The 12251-nt window shown below is 37.8% G+C and overlaps 1 protein-coding gene across 1 annotated transcript in view; it reads left to right on the top strand.

The window, feature by feature from the left end:
* WDR70 (WD repeat domain 70) overlaps positions 1 to 12251 on the top strand; it is a 271973-nt gene that overhangs the window by 166853 nt on the left and 92869 nt on the right. The window lies entirely within an intron of this gene.

The following is a 12251-nucleotide window of genomic DNA, read 5'->3' as shown; positions in this document are numbered from 1 at the left end:
CAGTGATGTAAAACAAGACTAAGCAGAGAACTAGAAATACCCTTTAAAAGAGGTGAGAAAACCATGAAATAACCAGGGTGATCCATAAGTTGTTGAGCAGTTACTTGTGTAGTAATTTAAATAATAGTTTGACATTCCATGACATTCCATTTGAATAAGTTTCAGATTTTTTTTCAGTTTTAAGTCATTATTAGAATAAAATAAAATTTGGAATTTAAAGGGATCATAGAATTCTATAACCACAGAAAGAATGAATAAAACAATGAATAGTCTTTGGCTAATTCTGTGTATTACCAATAAGCTTTGAAAAGGGCTTTGTTGCATGTATAGATGGTAAAACAAGAATTTTTAAGTGGAGTTATTCTAGATTACCAATGTTAAAATGAAAATCTACACTAATGTTACAGTAAAAGTTGATTATTTTATTTTAATAAAAGATGCTGGTAGAATTATTAATTCAATAAATATTTATTATCTGTACTATATTCAGGCATTATTCTGAAGACTGGAACTACTGTAGATGATTCAAAATTCCTGCCTTCATAGAGTTTACATTCTTTTTATTTTTAACAATTATAAAAATAATATTCTTTCAAATAAAATTGCCCATCAAACACTTTCATTTTGAAAGGGACCCCAGGAAACAGTTGTCTTTTCAGGCAGATGGAGTTAAAGTCAGTTTTTTGGGAATAGGTAAAAAGTAATGAGAGAGAAAAAAGAATCCATGTTAATAATGCTGGAAACATCTTTGGCATTTTCTGTTTGTCAGATCTTTTTATTTCTGTTTTCATCTCCACTATAAACCCCATAAAGCTTTATAACAGCTCAGAGATTTTAAAAATCCTTTGAATTGTAAACTGAGTTTTAACTAAGCAATAAATTTTTTAGTAACTGGCTTTCATCGTCTCTGAGTGCTGTTGATTTAACATAGAAAATTTAAAAGTTTTCTTGACTAGCTTTAATAGTGATGTGTTTAGTGTGTCTGTGTATATATGCATACATCCACATATATGTGTGTATATACATATATACATGCTTCTCATGGGCTTCTCTGGTGGCTCAGACATTAAAGAATCTGCCTGCAGTGTGGGAGACCTGGGTTTGATGCTGGGGTTGGGAAGATCCCCTGGAAGAGGGCATGGCAACCCACTCCAGTATTCTTGCCTGGAGAATCTGCATGGACAGAGGAGCCTGGCGAGCTACAGTCCATGGGATCGCAAAGAGTCAGACACAACTGAGCGACTAAGCACAGTACATGCCTTTTTTTTTTTAGAAACCATAGTTTCTAAGTTGAATATAGTTTTTAAAGGTTAGCCTTGCATATCTCTTAAAATAATTAGTATATCTCATGTTTCCTATTTTGTAGAAAAGAAAACCTTTAAGCCATTGTTCTAATCAGAATCTTTGATTCTGTTTAGTTAAAATTTAATAATACATTGAATATAGAGCTTATTTTGCCACATCATATTCATTACATTTCTTCATATTCTTAAATTTGCACCTGTATGTGTCACCTGAAGAAAAATTAAGAGGAAAAAAAACTTGTTAGGAAACCCAGTTCGTTTAAAAATAGATTTTAAAAATTCTTAACTATTACTTCAGCAATAATAAATCATGTAGAGGGAAACACTAAAGCTAAGGTAAGAAAAGCTAATAACAGTAATTTTTCCCACACAGTAGCCAAAGAATTACAAGGCAAGTAATGCTTCATACGTATGTTTTGTGACGAGTAAAGCTATCATAATTGCCGTATTTTATCATGGAATTCTCATTAGACCAACTTGAACTTCAGCAAATGAAATGAAATGTATCTCTTTTCTTGGAAGTAAAGCGTCTGTCAGTGATAAATTTCTGTGTTCCCAAGGCCTGCCTTTATTCTAGAAATTTGCTGGCTGGTAGTATAGCCACTAGCTACATTTGACTATTTCAATTTAAAAATAATTAAAATAAGATGAAGTTAAAATTTCAGTTCCTCAGCCATACTAGCCACTTTATTGGACAGCAGAGATAGAGAACATTCTCATCATTGCAGAAAGTTCTGTTGGACATTGTTGCTCAAGAGGAGTGTTTGTTTGCCCAGCATTGCTCTCAAATCATTTGATGTTGAGTTGTTTTTAAATTGAGAGGAAGGCCACTTCAGAGGAGCCTCTCCTGGTCTGTACTGCCTCCCCAATTCCTCACTCTCCTTACCAGCTTGCATGTGAGCAGCAGCAAGGAGGCCAGTGTTTGGCTGGCAGGAAGTGAGGGAGGTGCAGAGTATGGGGAGATGGTGTTGGAGAGGTAACAGCATGCCGCCAGACTCAGGACTCCTGCATGTGCTGAACCTCCAGCCTCCACATTCTTCTCTTAGGTGTTCACATGACTTTCACCCTTCACCTCTTTCAGCACTTTGCTCAAATGTTGTCTTTTCAGCAAGGCCTTCCCTGACTCCACGCGATATACAATCGCAGCCTTCACCCCACCAGTGGCACTCCCTCCCCCTCTTATTTTCTTCCATGGTGCTGATCATCACCTGATGTACTATACTATATGTTTTACTTATTGATTGACATTGTCAGTTTATTTCTAAGACGTCATTAAAAATAGTAGCGTAAAGAACTATCTATGTTATATGAAAACACAGTAAGTCAGAGATACGAGAGGGAGAATGGGAGCTATTGAGGTCCACAAATACATAATTTTTGTTGTATCTTTAATGATGTAGAAACACATAATCTGTATTAATATACATGGATTTTAAAACGATGTTTCATGTGTCTCTCAAGTATAATTTCTGGCGTTTAAAATATTCCAGCTTGGATAGTCTTATGAATACCCAGTGATGACTTCCATTCACATAAAAAAACCTACTGAACTCTTGGGACATATTTTGCTGGAAGCAGTGGTAGTGCTCTGTAGTATCTATCAAGAATTGACAATATGCCAGATTCTTTACCAAAAGAACATGGTGTGCTTCCTTGTATTGCAGTCATTATTTGTAGACTAAGATTGTAGTAGGAAAATGAGGACCCATTATATTCATGGAGTTTTGCCTTCCCTAGAACAGGTGACGGGAGGGAATAATATTTGAAGTTTGATTTGGCAATAGAGTACTACCAGAAACTTGACCCACTCTCCATCTGACTACCTCCTACTGCTCCTTTGGCCTGCAACCCCAGTCCGGATTCTGGGGCTGTCCCTTTTAGAAACATGACCACACACTACAACCCCTTACCAGGAAAGCCTCAAGCCTGTGAGACACTGCAGAGACATTTCTCCAGCTTGGTGCTTGGTCAGTGCCCACACTCTCTCAGTCATGCTAGAAAAAGTTGGTTTGGTTCAGAGAAAGCTGGGGCAAGGACAAGTGATCACACCGGGAGATAAGCTTCTGAGCAAATAAGCCCCTGGTGAATAAGAGAACAGGTGTGAAGGAGAAAGAATACGAAAAATAAAGTCACCAGTAGTGGCTTGAGTCCAGTGTTCCACAAATCTCTAAATGTCTCCAGTCACCTTCAGGGCTTCCCACGTGGCTCAGTGGACAAAGACTATGCTGGCAGTGCAGGAGACGTGGGTTCGATCCCTGGGTCAGGAAGATCCCCTGGAGGGGTCATGGCAACACACTCCAGTATTCTTGCTGGGAAAATCCCTTGGACAGAGGAGCTGGCAAGCTGCGGTCTCAGTCACAAAGAGTTGGACACGACTGAAGTGACTGAGCGTGCAAACGTGCAGTCACCTTCCGGTGCCCAAGTTACGATTAGGCTGATTTTTGGCCTTCTACACCTTCCCTCTATTAATATGTTATGTATACATACACAAACAGAGTAAAACATTTTGTTTTTATAATAGAGAATTTACAATTTCCTTTTTTTTTATTTGGTAAAGATTCTGCCTGCAATGTGGAAGACCTAGTTTCGATCCCTGGGTTGGGAAGATCCCCTGGAGAAGGGGATGGCTACCTACTCCAGTATTCTGGCCTGGAGAATTCCGTGGACTACAGTCCATGGGGTCTCAAAGAGTTGGACACGATTGCGTGACTTTCACTTTCACTTTTTAAATTTGAGACTATAACATGGACAACCTTATAATAATAAATATGGTTCTAATTGGATTTTTCAAAATTTCTTTATTAAAGGGAAGCATAATTTTACAAAAATGAAATATATACTTTTCAAAAAATTGTTATTACTATTATGATTAGTTGTATCTCTACTCTCATTAGCCTATTTCTACCCATTATGCTTGTCAGTTGGGCTTCCCTGGCTTATAAATTACCTGTGGTGTATCCTTCTGTAGTTTTCTCCATAGCTCTATTTCTGTTGGTTTGTCTAGCTAGATGTGGCTCTGTAAAAAATATAAAGTCACGTTAAAAATTCAAACATAGATTTTTGTCTTTTCATTAGGCCTAATAGTTGGAGTTTAGAAAATATATATGGATAACTAAAAGTCTACTGTGTAGTTCTATAGCATATTTTGTAAATGACACCCGAGACATACAATTACTCTGCACATTACCTGGGACTTTCTATCCATCAGTCCTGAGTTTGCTAAGCTCTCTACACCCTCATTTTCCTTACTCATGAAATGAACGCATGATCCCCATCTTGTCCAGTCATTTTGAGAATTATGTTAGGTATATACTTAAAGCATCTAGAACAGGGCTTACACATAGCAGATTTTAATAACTGTTTGTCTTATTCTTTCTTTTTTAGCTCCTAGGGGATTTGCAGTTTTTGTAGAATGGTGTAGTTAGATCTCAGGGTGCAATTTAACAATGTCTGAAAAGTGTCATGAATTTGAGCATAGCAGATGCTTTGGTGGTGAAAAGTATGGTTTAGGAAGATAAGAATATAGATCCCTGCTAGAACCAGTCATTCAATGTATGGAAATAAAATCACCATCAATAAACAAAAACTTTATGTATCCATTGATTAGTGTGCTTTGGTAGTTATGAATTATAATTATTTTTAAAATAAACATTTAAGAGAAAGCATATGACTTACAACTTATTTCATAGTGTTTTTAACATGCATATTTTTCAAAGCTCACTTTTCAAAAAATGTGTCATTGATTCAAAACACAAACCATCAATACTGTGTGAAATTACTTGCAAGCCCTAAAGTTAAGCTGTAATTTGTCAGTTATTTTAATGGAAGCTTTAAAGTTATACTAATAATTCTCTTATAAAATGTCACATATTTGGGTGAGCAGTATTAATAAAAATGAGAATATGCTAGTTTTGAAAAAGTTAGGTTAAAATTTTTGTTTTAAATGGAGATGATTGTTATCCTTATTTTTTGAAGGCAGGAGAATAATTGAATTTAAGACTTCTAGTTAAATATGGTAAGTTAAACAGATTCATTCAGTTCTGTTTCTTCCTAAAACCCCACTAAAATGACAGAAAAGACATTTTTAAAGCATAAACACATGCAATCAAAGAGAATTAGAGAGGAGATGACAGCCAAAAAGAGAAGTCAGGACACTTTTGGAAACTAGAAACCAGATGTGTGAATGGTCACTGACTTGGCCAACTGGAGAAAGCTGAAACCTTAGCTGGGCTGGGAAAAGCCTATGAAAGATGAACTGGCTTCTCCTGCAGTTCTCTTCCTACCCTAGACTGAAGAGTTACTTTTAGGGTGGTCTGTCAGAGAGACTTCATAGTCCAAGCAAAGCTGAGATAAGGTGAAAATCTTCATATAGGGCTGTGTTTCATCTCCTCCTCTGTTGTTATTGCTGTTGTTATTATTATAGCATTTACTGAATACTTTTGAGTTAGGTAATATTTTAAGTACTTTACATGTTTTACTTTATTTAATCCTTACAACAATCCTTACAAAAGTACCGTTACTATCATTATTTTACAGATGAGGAAACCAATACAAAAAGAAAGTTGTGCTGCCTAGCCAAACTTGCAGCTTGTAAGTGGCAGAACTAGGATTCAGTGCTAGGCAGTCTGGAGCAAGTGCTTGTACCAAAGGTCAGAAACTGTGGCCCATGTGCCACATCTATTTTTGTATGACCTGCAAGCTAAGAAAGATTTTTTTTTTCATTTTTAAATGATTGTGTTGTTTTTTGGTGGTCATTGTAACAAATTTACCAAAAACTTAGTGGCTTAAAACAGCACAGGATTCTTATACTTAAGTCAGTTAGAAGTCTGATTGGTGAGTCAGTTCTAATGAGGGAGATGAACCTTGAGCCTATTATACAGAATGAAGTAAGTCAGAAAGAGAAAGACAAATACTGTATATTGACATATATATATAGAATCGAGAAAGATGGTCCTGATGATCCTATTTGCAGGGCAGCAAAGGAGACGCAGACATGAAGGACAGACTTTTGGACACAGTGGAGGAAGGAGAGGTGGGATGATTTGAGAGAATAGCATTGAAACATTATACATTACCATATGTAAAATAGATAGCCAGTGGGCATTTGGTGTATGACTCAGGAAACCAAAAGCTGATGCTCTGTGACAACCTAGAGGGATGGAAGGTGGGAGGAAGGTTTAAGAGGGAGGGGATATATGTATACCTATGGCTGATTCATGTTGATATATGGCAGAAACCATCACAATATTGTAAAGTAATTATCCTCCAATTAAACATAGAGTGAAATTTTTTTTAAGTTATATTAAAAAAAAGTTTCATTGAACTCAAAATCAGTGTTGGCAGGACTGTGTTCTCTTTCGGCTGCTTCAGGGGAGAATCCATTTCCTTGCCCTTTCCAGCTTCTAGAAGCTACACATATTCCGTGGCTCATGGCTGCCTTCTTCCATCTTCAAGGTCAACAATAGTGAGTTTGAGTCTTTTTCACATCACAAAACAAAAACTCTTGTGCTTACATTATATCTACTTGGATAATTGCCATGTTTTAAGATCAGTTGATTATCAACATTAATTCAGTTTGAAATCTTAATTCCCCTTTACCTGGTATGATAACATATTCACAGGTTCCAGGGATTAGGGGGTGGAAATCTTTGCGGGAGACATTGCTCTGCCTGCCGTGTGGTTTATAAGAAAAACAAAATAAAAATATTTCATGACACATGAAAATTATGTGAAATTCAAATTTCAGTGTCCATGAATAAAGCTTAATTAGAAGAACATCCTTGCTCATTCATTTTTATATTATCTATGGCTGCTTTTATGCTATAATAGCAGAGTTGAGTAGTTATAGCAGACTACATGCCCCTCAAAGCCTAAACTATTTACTGTCTGGCCTTTTATTGAAGAAGATTTTGACTCCTACAGTGTTTCTAGTCAGGTTTTTAGGATCTTACTCATATTTTAATGAATAGACAAGGATCACCAGATACTTTAAGTAATCCACTAACAAGAAATGCAGACACTAAAGCACTCTCAGAGGGGAGAGAGACAAGGTAGGAAACGGAAGAATAATTCAATAAAAGTTCCTATATTTAATATTCTCAGAGAGAAGAGAGAATATTACAGCCATGAAACTTAAAGGATAATATTGCAAAAAGCCTTTGTACACTTGGAGTTCAAAGAAAAACTCTTAGAAAACAGGGTGAAGCCATGGTAGTATTGAAGTCAAGTGAGGTGAAGTGGCTCAGTCGTGTCTGACTCTTTATGACCCCACGGACTGTAACCTACCAGGCTTCTCCATCCATGGGATTTTCCAGGCAAGAATACTGGAGTGGGTTGCCATTTCCTTCTGCAGGTAGTATTAAGAGATATAGTCAAAGAAATCTAGAAAACAGTGTAAAACAGTGAGAAAGAAAAGATTTAAGGGTCAGTTCAAGGCTCAATATTTGACCAGAAAGTTTTAGAAAGAGAAAATACAGAGGAGAGAGGATGGATGCAATTAGGTAAGAAATGATTATTACAGGCCTTCTCCTACCCTGCCTCCTGTGCCCTCCACCACAGTTTCAGAACTGAAAGTAATTTTTTTTTCTGGGTAGGAATTGTTCATCTGGTGCTCAGCACAGTGAATGAAAACTCACATCAAACCAGGCATCATGAAATTTCAGGACACCAGGTTTATAGATAAGATCCGAAAAATTCAGAGAGATAGAAATAGGAAACATGTAAGAGAAGAATATTGGGGCTGGATTATTTAGGATGTTGATAAGACAGTTGGTCAACATGTATGAGATCCTGGCCTCTTAGCTCAGTGGGGAGGGAAATGAAGAGCTCAAGGGGCTGATACATGGAGGGAAGATTGAGAGGTCACATTGTTCATTCCACAAAAGTTATCCACTCCTCCTCTGGCCCAACCACTAGTCTAGGTTCTGGGGGTACCACAGTGAACAAAACAGCCATTCCATCCAGTTTGCTTTCAAAGGCCCTGAAGAAGCTGGAAAATTGGTATTTTGAAGATTTAACAGAAAACATTGTTCACTCTCTTTTTAAAGATTAAAAAAAAAAAAAAAAGACTATCTAAGCACCAAATTCAGCTGTCTTTTTTACCGTCTTTATTGCCCTTATTGACAGTATCACCCTTTGAAACAAACTTTTCTCCTGCTAACTTCCCTCTTGCCCAGGTAACAAGGCAACCTTGACATGTGTGACAGTCACCACCTTCTGGTTCTTAGTCAGAACCTTCTGGTTCTCCGCCTCCTTCATGGGCTGTTTCCCACCGTCTCCATATTAGAGTAAAAGGACATCATCTTTCCTAGTCTCCTGTCAGGCAGATGAACTGTTTTACGTTCAGTTGTCATTACTTGCTGTGACTCCAGTCTGTGTCTCTTAGTTCCCTCCTATACATTCTTCTGTACTCTGAAGGCACCTTCACTTGTCTGTGAGACAATCCCACCAAGAATTAAGCTCTAAATACCCTGAACACTACTCCTTTTCTCCTTTAGAAGTCACCCTTCCTTTTGACTTCGCTATTTTTCTTAATTTGGGTTTCCATTTAGAACTTCAAAATATTCTCTATCTCCTATATATTCTATGTTTTAGTGTACCTTGCATCTGCCCCCTCAATTTCTTCTCTTTTGCCTTCACTCTACTTCAGACTTTCATCACCTCTCACCTGCATTGTAGGATATCCTTTCCCTTCTCTGTCCATCCTCTCTGGTTTCCTTGAAAGTGAAGTCGCTCAGTCATTTCCGACTCTTTGCGACCCCATAGACTGTAGCCCGCCAGGCTCCTCTGTCCATGGAATTCTCCAGGCAAGAATCCTGGAGTGGGTTGCCATTTCCTTCTCCAGGGGATCTTCCCAACTCAGGGATCAAACCCGGGTCTCCTGCATTGCAGGCAGACGCGTTATCCTCTGAGCCACCAGGCCCCAGTTAAAATCATATTCAGTATAACAATCACTCCTTCACTGCTTACTGCATAGTGAATATAGTTCATGTATCTGCAGACTGGCACCCTCAGTCTTTCCATTTGTCTTTATCCTGCCTTAGAGTATCTCCCGCAACTCTCTCCATAAATAGTAAAACTTCCTTTTAAAATCAGATTAGGTTCCCTCCTGATCGTCCTCTACCTTCCTGCTTTGGTGCCTTACTCTACACTTACCACTCTGCCCTGTCTGTCTTTCTGGCAGCTCCCCATGACTAGAGGAGATCTCACGCAGTGAAGAAGGTAGATCAGTTGCCATTCTTTCTATGGTGCTGTTGCACAGTTGTGCTGCTGTATTTGTGGACTAGAAGATTATTTATCCTAGGAGAGTAAATCCTGAAGACATTCAAATAACAGAATCAAGTAAAATGTTTTTTTAAAAAATTAAGCTTCTACTTAAAAAAAAACTCATCTTTTTAAGAAGTGAAGAGTGCTTTGCCATAGTTGAGCCCATGGTGATGGTGAGTTTCCCTAGGCTGCAGAAATGTCCAGTTATTGACCTAATATCACCTCAAGCTATTGAATAGGAAAGGGGTGATTCAAATAGTGAAATAAAGCAGGAATCTGGTGTTTACCTACGTCTTCAATGGCATCTTCTACCATTGTCCTTCATGCTCAGCAAACTCCAAGCTAGCTGGCCTCTTTCTGCTCTTCAAATATTGTTAGGCCTTGTTCACCTTGTAGCCTTTGTGCTTGTTATCTTTGCTGCCTCTGCCATGGTTATAGCTCTGGGGGTGTTGCTAACCTCTCATTCTGGCCTCTGGTGAAATGTCATCTCAAAGAGCCATAAAACCATGCAGTAGGTGAGAATATAGATTGAGAAGGCTGGTTCTAAAGCCAGTCTAGACTACTGACTAAAGTAGTAGTACCCTGGCTTTCTTCTGCACCTGTTTCTCCGTCCAGTTGCCTTGTTTTATTGTCTTTATAGCACTTAACACTGTGTAATTACCGTGTTTTATTTTTCATGTGCCTGCTCATTCACTTTTTCTCCTCTTAAGCTTCATAAGGTGAGGGACTTTTTGTCTTATTTGCTGTTTCCCAGTTAACATTGTGCTCCCAGTTCATATCTGTTGAATAAATAGATGAATGTATGTGCTCCCAGTTAATATTTGTTGAATAAATAGGGAAATAGATGCTATCAGAGCATCATAGGTTTTATTTATTTATTTTTAATTTTTATTGAAATATAGTTGCTTTACAATGTTGTTAGTTTCTACTGTACAGCAAAGTGAATCAGCTATATGTATACATATGCCCCCCTTTTTTGGAGTTCTTCCCATTTAGGTTACTGGCACTGAGTAGAGTTCCTTGTGCTACACAGTAGGTTCTCATTAGCATCATGGATTTTATCTTGGATTAATTTTGTTTGAAGTTGCTGTTATTCTTGTTTCCAAATTTTAAGTTACTGTCAGTCAGGCTTCATTGTTATCAAATGAATGTGTTATTATAGGTCATTTGATTTAGTCTTCAGTATGGAATGTGCTTATTTGCCTATTGCTTTCTAATAAGTAGATTGGCAATGATGACCCTGTATGCAAGACAGCAAAAAAGACACAGTTGTGTAAAGTGGACTTTTGGACTGAGAGGGAGAGTGAGAGGGTGGGATGATTTGGGAGAATGGCATTGAAACATGTATACTATCATGTAAGAATCGAATCATCAGTCTATGTCCGATGCAGGATACAGCATGCTTGGGGCTGGTGCACGGAGATGACCCAGAGGGATGTTGGGGGGAGGGAGGTGGGAGGGGGGTTCATGTTTGGGATCACATGTACACCCGTGGTGGATTCATGTCAATGTATGGCAAAACCAATACAGTATTGTAAAGTAAAATGAAGTAAAAATAAAAATTAAAAAAAAAATAAAGTGTATGATATTAATAATAGCTAATATTTATTGATGGGACTTCCCTGGTGGCTCAGATGATAAAGCGTCTGCCTACAATGCGGGAGACCCAGGTCCAATCCCTGGGTTGGGAAGATCTCCTGGAGAAGGAAATGGCAACCCACTTCAGTATTCTTGCCTGGGAAATCCCATGAACAGAGCAGCCTGCTAAGCTATAGTCCATGGGATCGCAAAGAGTTGTACACAACTGAGCGACTTCACTTTCACTTGAATACTTAATTTGTGCCAGCTACTGTTTTAAGTGCTTTATATATATGTTAATTCAGTTGACCCTGAGAACAGTACTGTGAGGTTGGTACTGTCATTAACCAAATATTTTAGATAAGAAAACTAACGCAGCTCAAAGAAAGGTATAACAACTTGTCAGGCTCATGCAGCTGATAAATTGTGGATCCCGGCAGTCTGTACTAGAACCTGTACTCCTGATTGCTATGTTGCATAGCGTTATGGTTCAAAAACGAATCATCCTGATGGAAATATTCTAAACTAAACTATGGTGATGGTGGCACAACTCTGTAAATTTACTAAAAATTGTTGAATTGCATACTTAAAATGGGTGAATTTTACAGTAGTTATGCTTTGATATAGCTGTTTAAAAAATAGATAATTCTTACTGTTAAAATGGTTATAATTTTTTAAAAAACTGTATCTACAGTTGAACTTTGAACCCTACATTCTCTTGCCACTGGAAATGGGAGTAGAGTAAGAAGGAAAACGTTCACTCTGCCTAAGTGGACCAAGGATGAAAAAGTTTGTGTGTCACTGTCACGCGCTCTCTGTAGGCAAGGATTTTTTCACTTCCTTTCCTTTGGTATACAAAGTATATATCAGTACTGTTGAATTAACTTTCAATGGTTTAATGTACCTGCACCCTCAGCATTTAAATTATATCCAAAAGACCCTTGCTTTCATATTCTAATTTGAAAATACAGACCTTGTGCAATATCCTTGGAAAGGCAAAACTTAAACAGTATCTCAACGCATGGACATTAACATATAGAAGGAAAAAAATGTAACCGATGAGAATGTGTGAAAACATTTTTAAGTATAGCTGTTGGTCGAAGT

Source organism: Budorcas taxicolor, chromosome 20, assembly GCF_023091745.1.
Source record: "Budorcas taxicolor isolate Tak-1 chromosome 20, Takin1.1, whole genome shotgun sequence".
Lineage (NCBI taxonomy): Eukaryota > Metazoa > Chordata > Mammalia > Artiodactyla > Bovidae > Budorcas > Budorcas taxicolor.
Note: the sequence above shows the minus strand (reverse complement) of the source record. Positions and strands in the feature narration are given on the sequence as shown.